We start from the raw sequence: 25704 nt of genomic DNA on the forward strand, positions 1-25704 counted from the left end.
CTTATCCTGGGCATAATTTGTCTTAGTCCTGTATCCATGGAACTGGCCTTTATTTGAAAAGCAGCCTAATTACTGAAATTACTGCTGCTGGAGTCCTGCAGCACTGCAAAAGGAGCCATACATTCCCGACGTGCAGAAAGTTCCCCACATTTTCATATGAGTTTCAAATAGCAATATTGATCAGGCAATTAGCAGATTAAAACAGCAGCAAAGCCCATGGAAAGGAGCTGAGCCTCTGCCCAAAAGCAGCTGAAGCATATTTGTGTTTTCTTGGAGCTGGGAATGAAACCTGCTCACATCTCGTGTTCCAGCAGGTTTGTTTTTCAAACAGGAGAAAAAGGAAAATCCTTGAAAAGAGAAACGCTGCCCTGATGCTGCTCAAAAAGGCTGGAGGCACTTTCTACCCCATTTATTCCTCTGGATTTTTCTCAGCCCCATCTGTTTCCTTTCTGTGGAGCAATCAAGGAGAGAGGATGGCTGGGCTGTGGAGATCTGAGAGCAGGTGGGACTGGGAGATCATTTGGGAGGCACAATGCCCTGTGCTGGAAACCAGCACTGCTGAGCTGGTGACTCTGACTGCTAACTGAATTTGCCTGCTTTTATTTACTTCTTTATTTCAAATAGCCACACTTTGGGCGTCAGGCAAACGGGTATTTGTGGTTAAACACTGTGTCCCTCCTCTGGACACTCTCCTTGCCTCAGATATTTTACTGGGGTGCCCAGGGCTGCTCCAGGACTCAAGGTGAGTCCAGCACAGATGAGGACAATCCCTCACTTTATTATTTTATTTTGCTGTAACTGCCCTGCTCTGGCTTGTCACCATCCACTGGAGAAGGAGTCCCAATGACAGAGATGTGACAAGCACAGGACCCTGGTGTTCCCACTTTACCATCCTGAGCCACGTTCTGCTTCACATCTGTCCCTTCACTCAGTAGTGGGGTTGTCAGTCCTGTTAAATTCTATTTCTTAAACAGTTTCTTTACTGCATTTTTGAAGTGAAAACCAACTTAACAGTCCTCATCTTCTGTTCAGATTCTAACAAAATTGGCACCTTAATTACACTGACCTGATCAATTTACTCATGGAGCAGCTCTGGTGCTTTTGCCTTTCCTAGAGCTATTGGGCTGATGGTGTGGTATAAAAGTTTAATGCTATTGTTTCTTCGGTCTTAATTATGCCTAATGAGCTACTTGCTTTAATAAACAAGCAGATTCCAATATCCCACCTATATTTTTCCCAGGAAGACAATATAAAGTTAGATGAAATTGTCTTTCTCAATAATTGAAGGAGTTTAGGAATAATCAGTAATGTGATCTATAAGTGTGCCTATATGGGATGAGCTGGTTCCCTCCACGGGTACTGATGGAGAGGGTTGGTTTATTCATTTATTTATTAACAATTGTTTCTCCCTTAGGCAAAGCTGGTCCCAATTAAGAGCCATATTTTCAAATGATAAAAGTAAGTATTCTAATAAAGACACTAATTGGCAAGTATGTTCTTTAAAGAGAGTCATAAATTAGAATATCTCGTGGCAAGCGATGCCATTTCCATTAGCAGCTCTACAACTCAAGACACAATTTTCCTATTAACCGGGGCTGAGTTTTACAACGTGGAAAATGCTGAATGCAAACACCCTCCAGGACATCAGGAAAGCAGCTGATGAACTCACCATGGTAGTTCAGAGGCAGCACCTCATTATTGCTCTCTCTGAATCCACAATTAAAAGCCAACAGATGAGCAAAGAAAACTCTCATAACCCAAGAAGTTATTGAGGGATCAGGCACAAGGCAAAAATCCAGAGTGGAGATGGCAGAAAGGCTTATACAAAATGAATTTTAAAGATGAGTAAAGCAGAGTAAGGATGAGACAAAAATGAGAAATTGGGGGGAAGAGGTTTTAGAGAGGGAGAGATATAACAGAGTGGAAAAATAAGCCTTCAGTCACACTCCTTCAGAAGCCAGAACAGACCCAGAGGGCTTTTTATGAGCAGATGTTGAAAAGCTCCTTTTAATTTTACATCACAAGAAACCCACGGAACTGAAACCCCTGAAAAGAGCAAGGTGATCAGTGGCATTATTGCAGCCACTGAGGTTCTTCCCAGAGCCTGGGGGCTGAGCCTGCAGGGCAGAGGGAGAGTTTTGGGTCTGATCAGCATCACTGAGAGGGGTTTGGGAACAGCCAAATCCGCTTTGAGCAACAGGATTCGTTCCAATCCATCATCATTGCATCAATTCCTCATCATCAATTCATCATGTCATCACTCCCTGGCATTTCCAGGCAGGGATCCCTGGGCAGAGCCAAGCACCAGCTCTGCAGGGCTGGGGCAGCTGCACAAATTGTGAGAAAACATCCAGAAAAGTGGGGATTTCCTTCATTCAGGAGCAAACCCCTGTTCTTCCCGCTCCACTTAAATATTCAAAAGGCAAATAATGACCGACATCCATTCCTCTTCATCCATCACAGCTGCCTAAGGAAGGAGGAATTCCAGGGACACTGGCTTTGCACAGTGGGTTTTTTCCTAAGAAAACCCTTTATTTCAGTATCTCATGTCCTGCCTGACAACTTTGTGCTTTCATTGCTCCCTTAAGATACGAGGCACACAAAGATGTAAATAGAATTGAATTTAAATAAAAGAGATGGGGGAAATTTAGTGATGGCTGAAAAGGGAGAGGAGGATCTTCCATTGACAAAGAGCTGCAATGCTTCTGTCACATTGGGTGTGAGGCATAAATGTCCCCTCTGAGTGTCCTGCACTTTGTCCCTGTGTGACAGAGGTTGTGTCTGGGCAGGGGGAGGATGAGGAGAGCGGGATCCCAGCATAATCCAGGGGGAGAGGAAATGTTACACCCCTGCTCCATCCATCCATCCATCCATCCATCCATCCATCCATCCATCCATCCCTAAAACTTTTCTCTCAGGGCCTTTCTAGCCCAGCAGTGATTTGAGGAAAGCTGCAGGTAAGAAAAGAACAGAAAGGAATGAGCTACAAGAAGCTGGAAGCATCTTGATGTGCTTCTTTAGTAGGGTACAGCTGCTTCAGGAAACACTTCAGCCTTTACAGCCAGGCTGCAAGTCCACTTCAGGCAAGCTTTTATGGAGGTAAATAAAATAAGAATGGTTTCAATCCTGGATTTTGATGGAGATGTCGTGGAGGAAACAGATTTGCTCACCTGTGATAAAAAGATGCTGGCTTGTCAGATCGTGGTGTGCTGGGGAGTGTGCCCAGGGCTGCCTGGGAATACCTGATTGATGCCCCTTGGCATCTCAGGTGAGCTGGGCAGCTCTGGGATGTGCAGCTGTCTGTGGAAACACTTGACACAGCCCATTAAGGGCTGGCTTCAGCAACAGACACTTGGATAATCCATCAGACTGCTGAAATCTCTCTTTGGAATTCACAGCCTCATAACGCAAGCAAAAATTAGCATTTATGTACCAGAGGTCTTTGGAAAGGAAAACACAAGTCCGTGTTTATCTACTCAGCTGTCACATTTTCTACTCTCCCACCTCATTTCCATATTGTCTAAGTATATATCCATATTAAAATATGTATTATTTAGCTTTATTTAATATTTTCCATTCATAAACCTCAAAGCTCTTCACAAGGCACCGTGAGTGAAAAACTGCTTTGAATTTGTGGCCATATTTAATTAAAAAAATAACCCAGAAATGGAAGTTGCTGCATTTCCCTTGGCTTTCCCCATCCCTTGGCCAGCCCAGCTTTTCCTTGATCCTCTGACCTTTTGGGTGTTTTTCCACCCACCTGGAGGGCCCCAAAAATCTCCAGATTCTCGTTACTTGGCCATCTCACAGTTCTTTTTCCCCCCAGCACCACAGAAACACTTTTTGTATCTCCATCTATATATATAGATATATTTACAAAGAATAATCTGTAAAAGGTTTGCTAAATCTCGTGTTTAATGGGAGATTTGGTGGCTGCTGGATCCTGCCAGCCTGAGCAGAGTTCCCAGCCCAGGGATCTCTCCCAGGCAGCGGAGCAGACAGTTTTATGTCATCCCTGTCAGGGAGATTTTGCAGAATTCTGTTCCACTTTGGTACAGATGAATGACCTGAAGTGCTACAGAATTTGTGATGTTCTGGCTTTAATTAACCTCCCTCACGAGTGAAGCTGAACAAGGAAGAACACAGCCCTTTCCAGACAGGAATATTTTCACAGTCATTAAATGCACACTAATGCTCTCCATAATCTATAATTTTGTGGGTGACATGGGCACTATTCCTACAGCTGTTCTTTGGAGAAAGGATGTTTCTTGTCATTAAAGACTAATAAGTGACATTACATTTAAGTGCTTGCATTAGATCTGCTTCTTTGAATTTAATGATGGGGCAATGAGGCCTTTAATTAAACAGCCCAAAGTTTCTACTGGGAGAAACAAAAGCAAATTTATCCACAGGTTTTCTTCCCAATGTAAAACCAAACCAGTGCCCATCTGGTGGGTAATCAATGCTTTTATCCCTAAAACTCAACCTCGCACTTGGAGATGTTTCCCTTATTTCTGAAATCCATGTAATGGGATGAAGAAACTCCTCCAGCTGGTGGATGAAAAGCTCTGTCTCGTGTCTCCACAGAGCACCTGGCAGGAATTTGCTGCACAAGTTCCTAAATGTTGAGGAGTTTTAAATAAACACACAAAGTTCTCTGCCATAGATCAGTGGCTTATGAGAGACAGTGTTCTGGTGCATTTTATGGCATCCTATGAATATTTTTTTATTTTAATTTCATGTATTCAAACCCAGTAGGTACCACAGGAATTACCAGACTTGCAAAAGAAGTGAAAAATTGTCCAGATCATCACATTAAGGTAACTACAGCCATTGTTATTTGAAATAAAAATCAAGTTAGGTGACATTAAATGTCTTTTCTTAATAAAAAATATCCAGATTTAATACAAAATTAACACAACTCTCTATACTCACCAACAAGCAAAATAGGACCAAATGAAAAAAATCTACTTTTTTAGGTGACTAAATTTCAAACCCATTGCTCATGTCAGGTGTTATTCCTTAAAACAGCACAGCAGAATAATCCCAAATTGTCAATAATTCCTCTACACCTTTCCCTGAATAGTGCTTAGCCTGCCTCAGAGCCTGAAATTCTTGGAAAATAGTAAAGTCTTTGTTTTTCCAGCCTGAGGTTTATTTAATGAGATAACAAAGAAACAAAGCACCAGCATCAGCCAGAACCAAAGTGTATTATTGTGAAGCAAAGTGTTCAGAGCTCCATCTGCTCCACCACTGAACATTAAATATTTTTCTAAAATTCAAAGCAATTAGAAAAAAAAATTATGAACTTAGATGGTGGCTAAGGCATAATTGCAGTTTTTAACATCATATTTTAAATGCATCCCTATTACTACAACACCCAGAGAGGTAAAAATAGCACAGGAATGGTAAAGACATGCTGAAATCAGATCTAATTTGGGACAGAATTTATGCACAAGCAGATCTGCATACAAGCTTATGGATTGCACCCTGCAAATGTATAGAACCAGACTGAATTTTAATTTCTTATGTGATGATTATTTTAATGTATCACCTTGTGGTAGAAATCTCCAGCAGAAATACATTTATTAGTGGTTGTGGCCTTTCTTGCATTAAATTCCAAGTATCCCAAGGCTTGAGGATGTGATTGCTCTGCCTGGAAAGTGATTTTCTGTAAAATCCAAGTGTGTCCTGACAGCTCTGGGGTGTTGGTGGAGCATGGTGGCCTGTGCAGCTCAGCCATGAGCCCTGGCAGCTCTGAGGGGAGAACGGGCCACAAATAAAACCAAAATTCAAATGTCACCTCTTGGGAGTAAATAAAATAAAAATGCCCCGGGGCTGGAGACGTTTGGTATTGGTTCCAAAGATGTGAGTGTATAAAAGAAGGAATGACAAAATGTAATAAAGGAAGGGAGGGCAGCATTCCAGGATTTGAAAGGGAGCTACGAGGAAGCTGGAGAAGATTCTTCATCAGATCTGGAGTGAGAGGACAAGGGGGAAGGGGTTTAAATTGACAGAGAGTGGGTTCAGATGGGATTTTGGGAAGGAATTCCTCCCTGGAAGGGTGGGCAGGCCCTGGCACAGAGGAATTGTGGCTGCCCCTGGATCCCTGGCAGTGCCCAACGCCAGGCTGGGCACTGGGGCTGGGAGAACCTGGGACAGTGGGAGGTGTCCCTGCCATGGCAGGGGTGGCACTGCGTGGGATTTGAGGTCCCTTCCAACCCAAACTCCTCCAAGGAATCACAAAATGAAGGGCTTTTAAATTTTAACACAGAGCATTGCCAGATATACCTATATATATATATAAATATATATATCCTACCCAGATAGAATTCAGGTTATATATAGGTATGATTAATCTGTGTCTGGGAACATAAAGGCTGCAGCATCGTTTTGGGATGTCTGAGATTTGTAATGCCCATGCTTTGAAATGTTAATAAAAATAGAAATCTCCAGCAAGAAGGGGTGCACTCTGTGGAAAGCCTGAGGGAGAGCTCCAAGGAGTTCCATTGTGGCCTGCCCTGCACAGAGGATTGGAAAACACAACAGTGCATTTCTACACATAAATACAGCAGATATTCCCAATAGAAGAGGATCTCAGAATCATAAAATGGTTTGGGTTAGAAGGGACATTTGTTCCACCCCCAGCCATGGGCAGGACACCTTCCGCTGTCCCAGGTTGCTCCAAGCCCTGTCCGGCCATGGACACTTCCAGGGATGGGGATTAAAACATTTATTTCCCTGCTTAGCACAGCTGAGCGTGTCCTGTGCTCACCATGTTTGCAGCACTGAAGGCACAGAAATGCTTTTATTATTTCTGGAATTTGTCTCACTTCCAGAGCCCTGACACAGCCTGGCACTGGTTGGTCATTGAGTCAAAACAACCCACACAAAACCAATGAAACAATCTCCTGTGGGTAAACAATCTCCAACCACATTCCAAAGCAGCAAAACACAGGAGAAGCAAATCAGATAAAATTGTTTTCCTTTTTCTCTGAGGCTTCTCAGCTTCCCAGGAGAAAAATCCTGGGCAAAGGGATTTTTCAGAAGATGTGCATGCCACGTCCATTCACCTCTCCAACCTTCCATCACCGAGGAGTCAATTGAGAGGCTGCCATTAAATGCAAAGTATGGCTCCCATTAGCTGTACAGGTGCAGACACACATCTATCTCTCCCCAACCTCATTCTCTGCTGCTTGTTTATCTCCTGTATCACTTTCTTTCTGCTCTTGTTTCCCTGTTTTATTTAAAAAGTAAAATGCAAAGAGCAGCTACTCTGTTATCCCGAGCCTTTGTCTGGGATCTAAATCAATGGAGCCCTGCTGGGCTGCTGCCTCTTCCAGCACAGCTCCAAGAACACAAATAACAATCACCCTGATCCTATCTCCTCACCCCTGCCTCAAGAAGAGGACACTTAGGAGCCAGTTACATCACAGCAATAAACATGAGGGCTCAGATAGCAAATCTTCAAAGATACATCAATAACATATTTCAAATCACTGCTGCCCGTGCCAGGTTACAGCAGCAGGAACTGCAGGGGAAGAGGAATGCTCTGAAAATATCCATCATCTTTTACTGTCTGTGTAAATGTTTTGAAGATAGGCTGTAAAGCAGCATTAAGTTTACAATAAATTTCGAGGCTCCTAACCCATTACAAAGTGCCAAATGCCAGTGTTCATCCGCTGGGGCACCGGGCTGCTGGGTTTGGAAAGCTTTTAGGCTTCCTTTCCCAAACACCAGTGCTGCATTTCGCTTTATTTCACTTTATTTCACTTTATTTCACTTTATCCCATGGTTCTCACTGGCTGCCCAGTGACAGGCTGGGTTGGGAGATGCAGGAAAGTCAGAAAAACAAAACTGCAGGAGAATGTCAGACGCTGAGTGGAGTGAGTGAAGCAATAAATATTTGTAGTTCTAAGCTGTACTAAAGAAAGTGACTGAAAAATTATATTTTAAAATACTTTTGTGTGAATATCTCCTCATGGAGACTGGGAGATGTGTGACAGAGCAGATAACTTGGCTTTCCTGAGTGATTTAGAAATGAGAGAAATGCAGATTTGCATCCCCTTAGAGAAGCTGAGCCCTCTCTTCTGCTGTTCCCTTGACAGTCTTAGCCAAGGTTCACAAGGCTGTGCTGAAGGAAGCCAAGAAAGATCAAGGAGCTCATCCAGGTAATTCTATCTCAGGTTTTTCCCTCTGAAGGACAAGGTTTGGGGGATAAGCTCCAGGATAAACTTCAGACCAGCTTTATGCTCGCCAGCTCTGGATTCCCCAGGTGTTTTTCAAGGGAGAGAGCTCTGCACACTCCAACTGTGGTTCCTTTGCTGTTATTTATTAGTGTTCCTTCAGTGTCCTCCACCTTCTGCTGAGAAGCAATTCCTCTGTCTTTGGGAAGGATGAACTTGTTCCTTCTGCTGGAAATTCCCTGGAAATCCTCCCTTTCAGAGCACATCCCTTCCCCACACAGCCTGGGAGAGCTTGGGGAGCTCTCAGGCAGGAGCTGGGGGTAGAGATCCATCTTTAGTGGGATAATTGTGTCTTTTATTCTTTATTTTCATGCCATTTCTCAAAACCTCAGCAGACACTGCCCTCTGTGTCTTTGCAAATGTGGGCAGGCATGCAGAGAGCTAATTAAAAGCAAACAGCTCTATATTTAAGGAAGTTTAAGCTAATGGGTGTTCAAATCAGGTTTCCCAATATTGTCCCTGTGAGGTTGTGCTGTTGAGAGTGGAGTGGGCCAGGACTGAGTCCTGTAACTGTGGGGATCATGGAATCAGAGAATGGTTTGGGTTGGAAGGGACCTTAAAGATCATCTCATTCCAACCTCCCTGGGGCTCACAAACTGAACCACCAGCTCCATGGGGAATTGTATTTACAGGGAGAGTGATTCAAGGGCTTGTGTGGACACCAAACTTGTGAGTCACAGCTGGATAATTGACAATTCTGTGCATTTTGGCATCCAGTGACCCCCTGCTCTCCTTGGTGGCTTTGGCCTGCAGAGAGCAGATATCCAAGGTTCTGAGGTGAGTTTAGAAAATGCAAATGAGACATTTGCCCGTGAAAGGTTTTGCTGCCCTCTAAACCCTCATTGAAATCTCAGCTCAGTTAGAAAGTCCAAATTCTCATTATCTTGGCCATGCAAGGAGGAGGGGTGGATGGAAGAGGGGATGTGTTGGATTGCACAGGAATAGGTGACCTGGGAGCACAGGTGGGGGAGAAATCACTGAAAGCCCCTAATTTCTCTTTCTGTTGCTGCTCTTGGCCAATAGAGAGCACTCAACCAGCCCTCTCCAGTTTGGTGCTAACCAAGAGGCAGAGATATTCCATGAGCTTTCTCCCTGAGGAATGAACACCTTTACCAGTGAAAAATATTGGAAGAATTCATCTTTCCTGCACGTCACTTTCTCCCCCTTTCTCAAAGCTTTCCTATAAATCTATGATTTTTTAGACTGGGCTTTTCTGGAGCAACATTTACATGCTTGCCAGTGAAAAATGTGAATAACTGAGCGCAGCCAGGAGCTCTCCAGCTTTCCCTAAATCAGCCAGGGCATTGCAGGAAAATCTCCTGTCCTGTTCTCAGACAGCTGACCCCAAATCCTTGAGCTGGGGTGCAGCTCCAGCTTCTCCCACCCTACATCTCCTGGCCTTGGCACCTTCCAGGGCAACTTCCCACCAGCCCCTCCCTGCTCCCTGCCAGGGAATTCAGGATCACTCTCCAGGGCTGGCCAGCAGCTTGGTGTAAGGTCCTGCTCCACCACCACCACCCAAAATTTCTTCTGTCCTCGCTGGTGGCTGCTTCCAGACAAGTTCAGCTGTGCCTAAACTGCTAAACCAGGCCTAAACGTCACTCTCTGTTCTTCCTGCAGTTAATCACTCCAGCATGGAGGGTTGGGAATTCCCATTTTTAGGGTACCGCACGTTTCCCATCTTCCCTGAAGGTGAAAGGGCCCAGCACTGGTCAGAGAACACCCTCAATATTTCAGACTGGACACACCACCTTTCCAAAATCAACAGAAAAACTCCCAGGAGATTTACTGGAATTTAAACTACCTTCATAATTCATAATGAAGTGCTTGATCCTAGAAGGTGTGAATTTCTCTTTTGTGCTCCAAAAACTTTTTGTGTGATTCGAGGAGCAAGTTTTGCAATTGGAGCTTGAGTCAAAAGTCTGCTGAAATTAATAAGCAGCTTTCTGTTGACCTTAGCAAGCTTTGGATTAGGCTTTGTGTGAAAAGCAGTCCACTGACTTAACCAAGAAATATTTATAAAGTTAAAGCCAAAGGAAACTTACAAAAGAAAAATCTCCCATTTCATGTAGCAGCAGTTTTAGTGCCAAAAATATAATAAAAAATCCTGCAACATTTTTCTCTTTATCATCATCTTTACAGGCTTCATGAACCTCATCTAAAAGGTGCTCTAGGTAAAAAGTATTATCATTTTGATGAATGCCAGCCCTTTGACACGAGGAAGAAGCCTTTTATTCTCTGACAATGTCCCTGCCAAGCTAAGTAGAAGATGTAGGCAGAAAGCTGAGGGGAAACCCTGATGCTGATGAATCAGAGCTCCCTGCTGAGCAGCAGCCTGATGATCCCCACCATCTAAACAGTTTAGGACTTTTTTTCAGCAGGTTCAAGAATCAAGTTTGCCTTTTTGTCAGGTTTTGAAAGGCTGCAGGCTGAACCTGACCCCGGCTCCCGGCAGAAGGAATGAAATCTGTTTGCCATGTGTGGCTCTCCCTGGATTTCCACTCCCAGCCCTTGGAGCACAAATCCTGCCTTGTCTCAGGATCCTGCAGCAAACTGTCATCACCCGGAGCTGTTGCTGGTGGGTGGGGAGTGAAGATGCAGACACGGAGCTCTCAGGAGCTGGGAACTTGCAAAGCTCGTCAAGACCTCCAAAAATCACTCAGAAAAGTCACTTTTGATTAAGCTCTCGCACTCACAGTGCTTCATATTCCCCATGAGCTGGGAATGCAGCAAGGATGATCCCTGCTTTAATTCTGGTTGACCTTTTTGTATTATGTAAACATTGGTGACATCCAGAGAAATGACTGGATGAGAATAGTGAGAAATATTATTAATATTGAGAAATATTAATCTATGTGTTAACACAGCCACAAAAGCCACACGCACCCCTTAGGTTTGATTTTTCACTTTGGTTTTTGGTTAGCTACACTTTTTTGTTTGCATTCAGTTCTATCCGTATAGAAAATAAATTGTTCAGCTGTTTGTGACAGATTATTTGTAGCAATGTAGAGCCTGAAAGCTTTTACATCAAACTGGGGATTCGCTATGCCAGGCACTGAATAAACTAATTTTTCTATGAGGTAAACCTTAAATGTAGAGTCAAGTCAGAGAGAAAATCAGTTTCCATCCTATGTGTGCCTTGTCTTTATACAATATAAAATTCCAGAATGGTTTGGGTTGGAAGGGACCTTAAAACTCATCCCACTCCACCCCTGCCACTATCCCAGGGTGCTCCAGCCTGGCCTTGGGCACTGCCAGGGATCCAGGGGCAGCCCCAGCTGCTCTGGGCACCTGTGCCAGGGCCTGCCCACGCTCACAGAGAAGAATTCCTTTAAAATCTACTATAAACCTATATACTGCTACCAAATAACATAAATTCCAGTGTATTCTTGATTTTCCCATGAGGAGTAGAAGCTGTCCCAGCCTACTGCTACCAAATAACATAAATTCCAGTGTATTTTTTTATTTTCTCATGAGAAGTAGAAGCTGTCCCAGCCGGAAAAGTTTCCACTTTAAACAGGAGTTAAAATATTTAGTCTATAGACCCCAAATGTGTCAAACCCCTGTGAGATGGGAAGCAAAAATCCAAAACATTGAATTTGCTAAAATATCAAACTGCAACTTAGAACAGGTTTCCTCTTAAAAATATGTGGAAAATTACTTTTCTGTGTAGTGGTAATTGGCAAGAACCAAACTTCTGGTCAACCAGAAATAATCATGAAAAGAAAAGTCACAAAACCAGATCCCTGTGCTTGGTTCCACACCCAATCCCTTTCTGCCTGGGGCCTGGAGTGCCCCTGGGCAGAGCTGGGTGTTGTCTCCAGCACTGTGGATTTCCCTGGGCTGCCAAGCCCAGTGCATATTACAGTTTATTATTTAATATTTTGGCTGCTCTCTCCGTGTTCCTCGTTTCATCCCCAGTTCAGTAACATGTCACACACACTGTATTATTACTGACTTTAAAGCGCACAACAAGATCAAGCCCTGAGAGGAGAGGAAAGTGGAAAATTGGCAGGAGAAATCACTTCTGCCTTCAGAGGCAGTGGCAGAAGCAGCTGCTGAGTGTATATTGTGCAAGGAGAGGGAGGCAGAGGCAATTGGAAGAGAAACTAATACAGAGATCACACAAAATCTGCAGAATTTAAGGAGCAAGATCCATCCAGTGGCCAGCTGCTGCTGAAAGCACAAAGTGGAGCAGACAAGGTGAGGGAAGAAGGAGAGCTGAGTACTCAAATTACTTTGTGTGAGGAAAGCTTGCAATGCCAAAAGTGGGGATGTTTGGGAAGCAGGAAATTGATTATGGAGAGATAAGAGTGTGTGAGCTTTAAAAAGGCACCTGGGTGCAAACAGGAGCCACTGGTGTGGGGCTGTGGTGCAAAAGGGAATTTACACGAGGTGATGGCTCCAAACTTCAAAGTCAAGGACAGAGACAAGGAAGGACAGGAGCAATTACAGCCATCAAGAAAAACTTGGCTGCACAGAGCAGAATGTTTAAATCTGAGGGGTTTGGCTCAGAGAACTCTTGGTGGTTGGACTTCAAAGAGTTCACTTGGATCTTCTGGGAGGTTTGGGTGCAGCCACTGTGCATCTCCTCATCACCAACACCACGGAGCACAAACAATTCCATCCATGATCAAAGAGAATTTTATCATCCATGGTAAAGAATCCAAGAATTTTGGATATTTAACCCCGAGATTTGGGATATCTCTACAAATATCTGCTTTGAATGGGCCCATTCCACCTTTTGCAGCCTCCCAGTGGGAATCCCAGGAATCCAGCCATGGGATGGGCCCTGTAACCACAACAGGTGCCCTAAAGGGCTGCTCAGCATCCCCAAAATTGCCAAATGTGGGATTGATTGCAGAGCCCTGTGTCAGCCTGAGGGAAAACATCAGGATATTGGTGATGTTGGGTTATTCCACTGGGAAGCACAAGCACGACATGGGAGGATCAGTCCAGACCCAAAGCTGGTCATATTCCCAAAAAAACAAATGGGAAAAGTGCAGGCAAAATATCTGCCCCCACAAAATCAGTATTTATCCACATTTCTAACACTAATTTATTGCAAAAATGCTTTAAAGAGCTTATTTCTGCAGCCTCCAAATCCTGAAAGTCTAATCAAAGGCAGCAGTATTTAAATACTTTATAAAACTCAAATACAAAATGTCTTGCCATGATTAAGTTACAGGTGTAGCAAATAATAACCTTGCAAATGTAGCAGGGAGAAAAAGTCAGCCAAATATTGTAAAGTATTTTCTTCATGGTTTATAATAATCCTTCCAGAAGCTCAAAATGTTTGCTTACCAAATATTCATTAGCTAATATTTGTACAGTGCCTTGGAAATGAAAAGCACTAAATATGTACTAATTATAATTATAATTACTTATTATTATCAAGCTCTTCCTTCTCTTTGTTCTGTGTGACTGTGTCTAGGAGGAGGCACAGAGGTTGCTCCCCTGGAAGCATCTTGGCCTCTTCCAGGATGGAATTAAAAGCATTTGTGCCCTGGGGAAAAAGAAAAGAGGAATAACCAGGACAGGCTTGCAGAAGGATGGGAAAGGGAGCAAAGATTTGGAGGGTCTCAGCTTCACTGGGCTTTTATGCTGTATATAGGTTTGCAAACCTTATCCAATATTCTATATTGATATAAATATATATATATATATAAATATATATAATATATAATATATTATATATATTATATATACTATATATAAACATATACTTCTGTATATAAATATAAAAATATATAATATATATTTATATTTAAATAAAAAATAAAATTATATATGTATACTAGGCTCTGTCTAGAAAACAGATAATAAAAAATCCTCTCCCTGCACACACCTGTGGAGCACTTTCTGTCCTGTCTGCCATGGAGTGACACCAGAGCAACACTTCCTATAAATAACTTTCCAAAGGAGCTGCTAATTATTAATGCAGAGAGTTCCAAAGGAGAAGGAAAACAGCATTTCCCAGCAAGAATTTTTCCTGAGAGTGCCATTATGGCAATCAGCCTGCAAAGCCCACCGTGAGTCGTAAGGAAACCTTTCCATTTGATCCTTCCCTGCTGAGAATCCCTGGGGTTTTTTGGGTGTGTCTCCCCCAAGGATGGTCCAGCAGCAGCCAGGGGGAGCAGCAGCGTGTGGAAAAGGGGGTTTGGGTGCTCTGGGAGCCAGCAGAGCAGGAAAATGTGGGATTAAAATTGTGATGTGTGTATAGATATCAATTGAGAGCAGTGGAGAACCTTCCAACATTCACCTGCACCAGGGTCCTGCTGCTGGCTTTGGGGTCAGGGACACCCTAAACCAAAGCCAAGCCACTCTAGCCCAAAGACAATTGCCTGAACATGACCTTGGAGCTCTTTTCCAACCTAAATTATTCTCTGATACCAAAAGTGATGCAGCCCTTGGGCAAGCAGCACAAATCCAGGAGGAAACCCTGAAGCAAAAGTGGCTTATCCAAAAAGGGTTGTTGAAAATCTCAGCATTTCTAATTCTGAACTGCTTTATTGGAAACTCCAGAAGTGCTCAGAAAATTATTACCAACAAATGTATTTTGTAGAAACTCAGCAATTTGAATTAAATTTGAATTTAAAAAAAAATTTAGACATTTGTTGTCTAATCAACTTCTCCTTCCCAGTATTGACAGTGTTAAATATTTGCATTAAGTGGGTTTTTCATTAATATTTGTCTTAATTGTCATTAATATATTTTTTTTTAATGAAAACAATTATAAAGATCCGTTTTAAGCACAATCCTACTTTTAAAATCAAGTGTTAAGTTATGGTGGCATCACCTTAAGGGATTTAACACCCACAAGACCTGCAGATGTAAAAAAAAAAAAACAATGCTATTTATGAACTTGAGATTGAGGAGAAAAAAAAAAAAAAAAAAAAAGCTATTTATGAACCTGAGATTGAGGAGAAAATAAAAAAAAAAAAGAAATTGTGGGAAAAATAAACTGAACACACACAGGCAGAGATTACAGGAAATGAAATAATAGGAATGCCTGGTATTTTGATAATCTGGGTATTTTATCCTGGCTTTCCAACCAAGGTAGAATTTCCAAATGAGGCAATGGGAACTGGCTTTACTCCCTTGTACTTGAAAGGTTTAAACACTCTATTTGCAGGACACTTGTTATTACTTTAATTGCTGTAGGTGGATGAATACTGAATGTTTTGCAGGAAAAAAGGTCCCTGCTGGTTTCTGGGTTTTGTCAGGTTGGGAGAGACAAAATTTCTATTTTCTGCTGTTCTTGGGAGACCTCACTGAGGGGAAAAAAAAAAAAAAAAAAAAAAGCTTTCACCCCTTACAAAGTGATTTCTCTTATTAATATTTCACAAGGCAGGTCAGAGGATTATGAACCTCCTCTTGCCGTGGTATTGAACAAACATTTGAAGAAGTGTGGTGGTTTTGCCAAACAGAACATAAACTGATGGATGGCTTATTCTGAGCCCAGCTGGGGCAAGGGAGGAAAGCAGAACCACACTGGGGTGGGGGGAATGATGTAACAGGGAGCAAATGGATGGAGAAACCTGGAAAACCCAGAGGGAATCCCTGCTTTTGGATAAATACTGTGTAAAGGAAGGAGAAAACCTGTAAATATCAGCCCTAAAACCTGGAAATCTTTCTTGGCAGCGACTGAGGAGTCTTATTCAGAATAAATGAGGCATTAAAGTACGTAGTGAATGGCAACTCTCCTGTTTGTTTTCTTAAGAACTCAGATGTTTCTCTTTTTTTTTTTTTTTTAGTCATCTTTAACAGCTGGATGTGAGTAGGGGAGCCCAAAGAAGCAAATCCAAGGGTTTCTGTCATTCCCAAGACAGTTTTTGTTGGCAAAGGAGGTGCCAACCTTCTGCCAGATCACCCTGTACTTTTTGACCCATAAGTGGCAATGATTAAAGGAAAAAGGTCTTGGGAGAAAAAGTCTTAAAGGAAGACTTAGTACAGATAAGAGAAACATAAGGAAAAAAAAAAAGTAAAAACAAAAAATGAGGTGTTTTTGTTTTTTTTTTCTGTCTTGCAATGCATAAAAGAGAAGCAGCAAGGACGTACAGCAGGGATATTGCCAGAGGAATTGGACATAAATAAAAAAAAGAAGCTTTGTTACTGGTGCAGCTTTACCTGGGGTGGGTTTTGAATTGGTCATCCCAGAATTTCTTGTGGATAATACAATGCCCTTTGAAAAAGAGCAGAGAAATGATAAGTCAGAGATCCTGGCTACACAGGAAAGGCTAAGAAAATTAATTTCAACCTCGCTGCCAGCAAGAAAAAAGAAGAGTCCATAATAACTTAATTAAGTGGTTATAAATAAATGATGAGGAAAGTGTACATGATCAGTCATTTTGGTGCCAATGTTCTTATCACATTGGCACCAAAACTCCAGTGGGAAAAGTGCCTTCCATCCAGGCACCTGAAGCAGTGAAAGAATATAAAAAATTCAGAGCAACTGAATTGAAAGCATCTGTCTCTCTGCATGGACCTTTTACAGCTGTCACAATTCCCTGCGTTTCCTTCCAGAACTAAAACCCCTCTGTAAAAGAGCTTTTTCCCTGATCCTCATGGTCTCAAATTTGTCTTCTATGAAAATCAGAATTATCCAATCCAAGGGAAGTAAGAAGATTCAGAGATCTTTGAAGAGCAGGTTGAAATATTGCTGATTTTTTTTCCCCCCCTTGAAATTCTGGGATATTTTGGTGCAATGCCCCACCTGAGCTAGGCAAGTAGATCATGAATTGTTATGTTTAGGGGAAAAAACCCTCTTGAAACTCTCTAAGAAGTTTTGCAGGTAGGAATGACAGCCACAACTGATGCCTGAAGAGGCTGCCTGGAACAGAGGCTGGGCAGAGTTAAAGAATAAAGCAGGGATTTATTAAAAGCCCTTCAAATGATTCACCTTGGGCAGGACAAGAGCCTGGCTGTGGCTCCACCCAAGGTGGACTCTGGGTCACGAGTTCTCACACTTTTATCAGTTTTGGTCCATTTCCATGTTGGGTTCATTGTCCAGTTCCAGCTCCAGGTGATGCAGTCCCACCCTCCCAGGTTGCTCCCCTCCATTCCCTGCTGTTTGCACTTTTGGGGCTGAAGCTGCAGCGGTGTCCTTGGTTCTGGAAAAGGATTGTTCTGTGTGCCTGAGCTGTGAGCAGAGCTGCTGACACTTCGTGTGAGTTCAGAGTCACACACCAGTGCAGTGCAGAGACTGGGAAATACGAAAGCTAAAACTGAAGGCATCACAACCATGTGGGAAGTGGTCACTTTGTCATCACATCAGATTCTTGGGTCCCAAAACTCGAGTCCTCAAACTCTCCTTCAGTGCCAAAGTAGGAGAGAGGCTCCAGGAGCTCACCCCCAGCAAACCTGGCCCTGCCCTTATTGCAGCTCAGCTCCAGCAGCTGTTCCCTGCCTTTCAGGGAATGCTTTCCTCCATGGAAACCCTGCTCTCATCCCATTGAGGGCCCACATTTGATGGGCAGGGCTGAGGAGGAAACAGGAGCACCACGGGAATCATGTCCTGCCATGGGAGCCACAGACGGAGGGAGGATCAGCAAGGACAGCACAGGGCATCCCACACTGCAAGGATGGGGAAGAGGAAGCATCCCTGCATCCCGAGCAGCATTGTCCCTGGCACTGGGCACTTCCTGTCCTTCTCACATCCCAGCTGTGGGCTGTTTTCTGTCCTTCTCACACCCCAGTTGTGGGGTGCTTTCTGTCCCTCTCACACCCCAGTTGTGGGGTGTTTTCTGTCTCTCTCACACCCCAGTTTTGGGGCACTTTCTGTCCTTCTCACATCCCAGCTATATGAGCTGTTTTCTGTCCCTCTCACACCCCAGTTTTGGGGCACTTTCTGTCCCTCTCACACCCCAGTTGTGGGGTGATTTCTGTCCCTCTCACACCCCAGTTTTGGGGCACTTTCTGTCCGTCACATCCCAGCTATGGGCTGTTTTCTGTCCCTCTCATACCCCAGTTTTGGGGCACCTTCTGTCCCTCACATCCCAGTTGTGGGGTGATTTCTCTCCTTCTCACATCCCAGGTGTGGGGCACTTTCTGTCCTTCTCACACCCCAGCTGTGGGCTGTTTTCTGTCCCTCACACCCCAGCTGTGGGGCACTTTCTGTCCCTCACACCCCAGTCCAAAGGCTCAGCTGTAAAACCAGGAGCCAATACAGAAGTGGAGCAGATTAGAGAGTGGGATCTGTGCAGGAATGGTTTTATCTGTGCTCTAAATGGCAAGTTAAAGATTCCCAGCCACCAGCTTCACTCAAAAAGCAATTATTGGAGCTGCACTGCCTCCCCTGGCTGCTCTGAGCTGACCAGTCCAAGGATACTGAGCCTTAGGATAAGGAATTACACACTGGCTTTGGAGAGATGAAATACCTCCCATGCAGCCACTTCTGTGCCTTTAAAAAGTGTTAGTTAACAATTAAAAGAAGCCTGTGTCTCCTGGTTTTCTCCATTTCTAAAAGATTAAAAAGGTAGCTTGGGGACTCCTGGAAAATTCTGCTCTCTTGGTCCTTGGCAAAAATAAGGGGAAAAAAAAGAAACACCATTAATTGATAAAATTTAATCTAAAATTCATGCAGAAAGATGATTTGTTCTCTAGATGAGGTCCTATTTCTGAAGCCTCCAGTAAAAGTGAGTAACTGCAGCTCAGCTCATCTTTATTTCATTGAGTTCTGCCTGGACTGTCTCACTGCACTACTTTCAGTTGTATGGACTTGTCCTTCTCACTGCACAGTGGTACTCAACAAAATTTTGATTTTCTACAGTAAATTGTGCTTTCCTGACCTGGCAGCTGACCTTCCTGAGCTTCCAGCCGCACCTCTAGAAACCATTTAGTGGTGGTTTCACCCTTAGGGGAAAAGTCAGCAGCAATGAGGTCACTTGTCTTTTGATTTGAGAATCAGAAAATCAGAGACTGGTTTTAAATTTTAAAGTGGCACCTTTGTCACTGTCTCTCAGAGGACTTTTTGGATGTGGGTGTATTTGGGGTCACAGAAACCGGTTTTGGGTGATTTCTGAGTTGTTATACCAGTGATTATTTGGATATCTTGTTATGGTTCCTTATATGTGAAGCCGACAGGTGCTACAGCTGAGTTTAGCTGGCCTTTTAAGAAAATTGAGAAAAGTCCTATAAAAATTATTGAGAATCTGGTCCATCCATTCAGAAATGTGCTGTTTGGAGTGAGGATTTTTGTTGGGTTTTGGGTTTTTTGGTGGTTTTTTTTGTTTTTTTTTTTTGTTTTTTTTTTGTTTTTGTTTTTTTTTTTGTTTTGTTTTTGGTTGGTTTTAATTTTTTTTTTACAATTTAAGCCTCAAAACCATTAATACAAGTCAGGCTGTTTATGCAATGCTTTAAACTGAGCTGCCAGGCCAAGGCAGGATAGTTTCTAATCAAAAAGAAAAAGGCAGAGCTTACAGGACTCCACTGCTGCTCACCCAACTCATTCCTCTCTGTTTGAATAATTTTTTTTTTTCCCTTGTGACTGCCCAACACGAGTTGAGAGCAAATCCATCGACCTCAACACCCTGGGCTGCACTGGGGTGAGGCTCCCCAGCAGCTGAGGCCAGAATCCCATTTCCCACAGGCTGCCCCAGCTCTTCCCAAACCCCAGCCTGGCCTGGTTTCCCCAGAGCTGCCCAGCCTCTCCCTCTCAGCTCTAAATCTTCTAAATCTTCTAAATCTGCCAGGCCAGAGCAGCAACGCCCCAGGGCCAAGTTGGGATCAGGGTGTTGTGTCCTGAGTGGAACAAAACGTGTTGAGATGGGTTTTTCCTTTTGGCTGCCCAGCAGATCCCATTAATTTTGCTTTTGGAGAGGTGCTCTGTAAAGACTCGGAAAGTAATTTAAGGCTCCTGAGACTCCTTTTGTGTGCTGTTGGAAAGGGAAAGAATTGACTTGTGCAAACAAAGAGGGAATGAGCTACGTGATGCTCCCCTCACGGCCCTGCCTCTCTTTCCTCCCTGTTATCTTTGTCTCAGTTTTACCTATTTAGGTGTTCTCATGTTTAATCTCCAAATCGAAAAATAAATGGCAAAACAGGGTCAGTTCCAGGGGGATTTGTGCTGCTGCCAGGGAGGTTCCCTCTCGTTCTTCCCAAGTGTTATTGACTGACTCAACCACATCTCTGTTTGGACTGAAGTGCCAGGGGAGGTTTGTTACAACCCAGGTGCCTTTGATGGGCAACTCCTAAAAACGTTCCCATAAAATGGTTATTTCCTGCTTTTCCACTGGAAGGACTACACAGCAAGTTTGGAGCTGAGAGAACAAGGCAAAAAAAAAAAAAAAAGAAAAGCTCTGATGTGGAAGGATTTCTTTCCATGGGGTTCCATCAGCTGGCAAGCAGGTCTGGTATTATTCCTTCACTGTGAGCCCTAAATACCACTGTAAATAGGAATATTTGTAAGGATTCTCAGTCAGAACAAAGGGCAAATGAATTAAAAATGAGCTGCTGCCAAGAAATCCAAATTGGAGCCCGACCCAGGGACTGTACACATGGACACAATTGGAATTCAGCTCACTAAAGCTCACAGGTCTTGGATGGAAAATTCACTGATTATCACTTCACCTGTGCTCAAAAAGATATCCAAAGTATTTTTGAAAGGGAAGCTGATTTCCTGAATTTGATATAAATACTAGAGCACAGATTAAGTCTCTCTTTCAGAGATTTTTCACTGAGCCATTGCTGTAATTTCTGATCTGGTAATATATAAATAAAATATGTAAATAGAATATATAAATAAAAATATAAATAAAATGTATAAATAACATATACACAGACCTTGCAAAAATGCTAAATTATCAATACCTATTTAATATTTCTGACAATGATAATATGAACTGAAATTATATATTTGTCCAGAAGGTTGTGACATAAAGGAACAAATTATATGTAAGGACAGCAATCACATTTAGCCCTTGATGAACACAGATCTGACAATTTTCTTATCTATTTTCCCCCTGAGGTTTAACAGGAAAATAAGGGTGTTTTTTGGATGCCTTGCCCTTATCTGAAATGTTGTGTCAGGTAGGGCTGAAGACAAAAAATGGTTTTCCACCAAATTTCCACCCCTTTGGTGGCTGCACTTCAGGGATGGCCAAGATTGCTAGAAAATAAAAAATAACAACTCACAATTCCATGGCTCTCCTCCAATGCTCATTACAATTAGCACAAAAGAATTATTATCCCCATTTAATCCATGTGAGAACTCAGACCAAAAAGCTCAGATCTTTCTGTATGAACTAATTGGTGTGAATAGATCATGATGTGCAGGGATTTATAGACATCTACATGCATACATATCATTTTTATAAATATTTTGGTTTAAATGTTTCCTATTGATTTTGCACAGTGCTGAACCCAGTTTGCAGTGGTTTCCCTGGGAAACCTTGCCTTTAATTTGCTTTTCTTTGGATTCTCCTGGTTCAAAGACAGCTAATCATGAACTGAAGAAATCCCTCCTCAACCTCAAGGCCCTCCAATATCATTTCCAAGATGCTTTTTCCTTTCCACTTCCTCCATAGGTGAACTGGATTATCAGAGATGCCTCAAATCCTTAATTTCAGGATGCAGGTGTTTCTTTTTAGGAGCTCACTTATTAATATCAGCACTCTGAAGATGAAAGGGAAACATGGAATATTTTCCTTTTCTGTTTTTTTTTTCTTTTTGTCTCATTTCCCAAGAGTTCATCCCACTTGGGAGGTGCCTGATTCACAATAATTCACAATAATTCACAATAATTCACAGCCCCCTGCCTGAAAGGGACACACTCAGGTAGGAGGAACAAAGGACTAAGAATAAAGAAGGTGTATAAAACCCATTTCCTTTTATTTTAATTAATTGGCATAAAATTTATGTAGAGTTTAAAGACTGAAGCAATGTAATGTGCCAGAATTAATAGATGCAATCAGATAATTACTGCCTCTTAATGAATATTAGGATATCAAATATTCAGGCCTTGAAGTTCACTTTGTTTCTTTCATCCTCTTGTAACATTTTAATTTTGGCTGTGTGTAAACTCAGTGAAATGCAGTGAGGCACAGCGAGCTGGGAGGCAGATTTGTGATATCACCCTGAAATCTGAGCAAGCTTAGGGGAGAATTTAGGAGCTGCAGGAATTTGTTCTCCTGTCTGCAGAGATTACAGCCCCACTTTTTATGACAGAGCAAAAGCTTGCCTCAGATCCTCAGCCACTAAGATATTGAAAATCCAGGCCTGCATCCCCAATCACCTGGAAAATCCATATATATATATATAAAAAATAAAAATAAATAAAATAATTAATAAATATTTATTTATTCTTTTTATATATTATATCTATTAATAAATATATTAAGTATATATGAAAAATTTGAATATATATTTAAAAATATATGTGTCTTTAGCCTGCTTTAGGCTCTGCCCCAGGGCTCAGTACAATTTTTCTGGTCATTTGTCAAAATTCTCACCCTGTGCCTTATTAAGGCTCTAATTAATCCTCCTCTCCAGTCCAAAAAAATCTTTACATAACTGATTTTCAACTCTCAACTCTAAATACAAAAGGCCCTGTAATGATTTTTTAGCTCAATATTGGATTTTCTTAAAAGTAGGGAACTAAAAATTGTTTGCAGGGAAAATGTAACATTTATTCTCTCGGTGTAACTGCACCATTATTTCCTCCATTATGAATTTGCATTAGTAATTAACAGTTTTATGTATTTAAACTGCTTAAACAGAGCAGATCTATGGTTACTGGCTTCTGGGTAAGCAGTGTGGAGGTTTTATTAACTTATAATTATCAAATTTGTTTTACCCATTTTTTCAGTCAATTTACCACTGAAGAATTCATGAATAATAGAAGAAGAACAGGAATAATCTCAAGTTCTCCTTGAATTTCGTTCTTCAGCTGGGTTTCAACCACTGGATTGCAGATTACAATGGGTGTAAATAGGAACCAAAATCAGAGAGTCTCAGAATATCTTGATATTCTGGGATGATTCTCCTTTTCCTACCTCTCACCCATCTTTTATTCCTCCTCTTAGTCTCAATAAAGAAAAGAAAGAGGAGGAAAAGGAGTAAAACACAGCAGAAGCTGGGATGAGAGGAAGAAACCAACATTTAGTGTTGTCCTGGCTAAAATGAGTGTGGCAATAAGAAAATATTGATGTATCCATTTCTTGGCCTTCAACTTGGCCCTGTTACACTACAGAAGTCAGACTGGGAGGGCTAAAATATCCAGGGGGTCACATCCAGAGAATTCCTTCTCTGCCTCCAAGTCTGTCACCAAATTTTAGCCATCACTCCTCCCTGCTGGATGAGCTTGGACAGTGGGATTCCAGAAAAAAATCAGATATCTAGGAATAATGACAACCATTCCTTGGCTACTTGGGATAAAAAAATTACCTGCCCAAGGAATCGCAGCATTCACATTCCAAGTGCTCAGTGAAAGGGGTGGGATCTGAGGGGAGTCCAAAGCCACCTGCAGGGTTTTTTTCTCCCTATTTTCCTGTTACCTGGTTGACCCCTGCAGGTCAAGTAAATGCAATCAGTCTATCTGATCCTGCAGAGCTGGCCAGGAATCTCCCATCACACACAGAGAAATGTGATTTCCAGCACACAGGGCGTTTGCTGTCTGGCCTTTTGGGTGTGTTTTGCCTGTAACACCCCGTGGATGAGATCAGTATCACCACAAACCCTTTCCATCAGCCCTTCTGAACACCTTGAGCTTTTCTTCCAACACATCCTGAGACCATTTCAATCCTACCATCCCAAAAAAGTGGCACCAGGCATAATCCAGTTAATCAGCAGGAGGGAAATGCTGAAGAACTCGCCCTTGATTCCCATCAGTCACCCACGATCCCTCACCCCATCTTTGACAGACACCATGACATCCACGTTTTACTAATTCACTTCCAAGCCCAAAGGAATGCGAGTGTTAGTGTTTGATGAATCCCTAATTGCCCGTGGGTGAGATTTGGCAAGAGTGGCAGTTCAGTTCTAGGACAGAAGAACAACTTTGTCATCCTCCCCTTTTTTAGGGTGTGAAACATTCAGAATTATGCTGATTCTTTCTGTAAATGATTACAATGATTGTCTCCTGTGACAGCAAGACATGATTGATCTGGAAGAATGACTGTGTAGATGAAAAAAAGGTGCAGAAGGGGGGAAAAAAAAGGGATTGAAATTACCAATATTGTGTTCTGTGGGTGCTAAATAATTGGAGAGAAACCCACCAGGCATTAAATCCATGGGGTAATTTTGGTTGAAAGGGACCTCGGGGTCATCTGGTCCATTCCCAGAGAAGGTCCAGCTTGAGTTTGGGCTCAATTCTGATCATTTTCAGCTGCATAATGTTCACATCCCCTCAAGGCAGCCTGTCCTAGTGCACAACACCCTCATTGCAAAGGTTGTTTTCCCCCCCTAATGTTTAACAAGCTTTTCCCTGGGGCTTTTTTTGGCTTTCCTTTGGGTCTGTGCCTCCGAGAAAGAAACCTGCCCTTGTGCTCTCTGGTGTCACTCACCAGGCCAAGCATCCCTCGTCTTCTGCAAGAAACTCAAACTGGGGCACCCAGGAGCTGCCACCAAGGGCAGGTGCAAAAAAATGCCACTCCAAAATGACCCCTGGATGCTCCTGCAGAGCCTGAAGCTGCCAGGTTTTCTCTTCAAAGGGATGGAAAAGAGGAACAGTCCATGAAAAAGAGATTTCCCAAATATTGAGCGTTTGGGAAAATAGAATGCTGTAAGGAAAAAGGGGGGAAAGAGGAAAGAAATATAAGAAACATCCTTTTATACTTCCAGAAACTTATAATTCTCACTGACATTTTTGATTACTATCTCAACTTTTCTTATCTGAACTTTGTACCCTTGAAACATTCGATAAACCGAGTTTAGCAATTTTCCCTCAGCGAGAGGGAGGTTGTGTCATAACACAATGTTATATAACGATTAAAACCTTGGGAAAAAAAAAAATACATGGGAACTGGAAAGAGCCCAGCTTTCAGCTGCATCCTTGGAGCTTATCTGTAACAAACACAGAGCTGTAATAAAAATGAACTGGATGGGGATGCATGAGTAAGCTCTTCAGATGTAACAAACTGACTTGTGAAAAGAGGAAAATACAGTGGTGCTCAGGAAAAAACAGGGCTTTCTTCCCCTCATAACTTCAGTGCTTGGTGCAGGAGATGGAAAGCTACTGACACAAATGTATTCCCAGCATTGTAATTTAAATAACACATCTGCACTGCAAGGCTGTATCTCCATAGACATAACCAGCACCAGTGCTTTGCTGATATCAGTCACAGGCAATGAAAAGGACTGGGCTGAAAGCATCATTTATTTCCTTTAAAACTGAACAATGAGGGGCTATTTATGCTGTAAGAACTGTGGAAGAGATGTCTTGGGAGCAAATGTTGCCTGTGAGCAAAATTCTCATTGAAGTTGAGAGGGGATTGTTTGGACTGGAAGAACATTTGTGCCT

The sequence above is a fragment of the Pyrgilauda ruficollis genome, unplaced genomic scaffold (genome assembly GCF_017590135.1).
Source record: "Pyrgilauda ruficollis isolate IOZ18807 unplaced genomic scaffold, ASM1759013v1 scaffold10, whole genome shotgun sequence".
Lineage (NCBI taxonomy): Eukaryota > Metazoa > Chordata > Aves > Passeriformes > Passeridae > Pyrgilauda > Pyrgilauda ruficollis.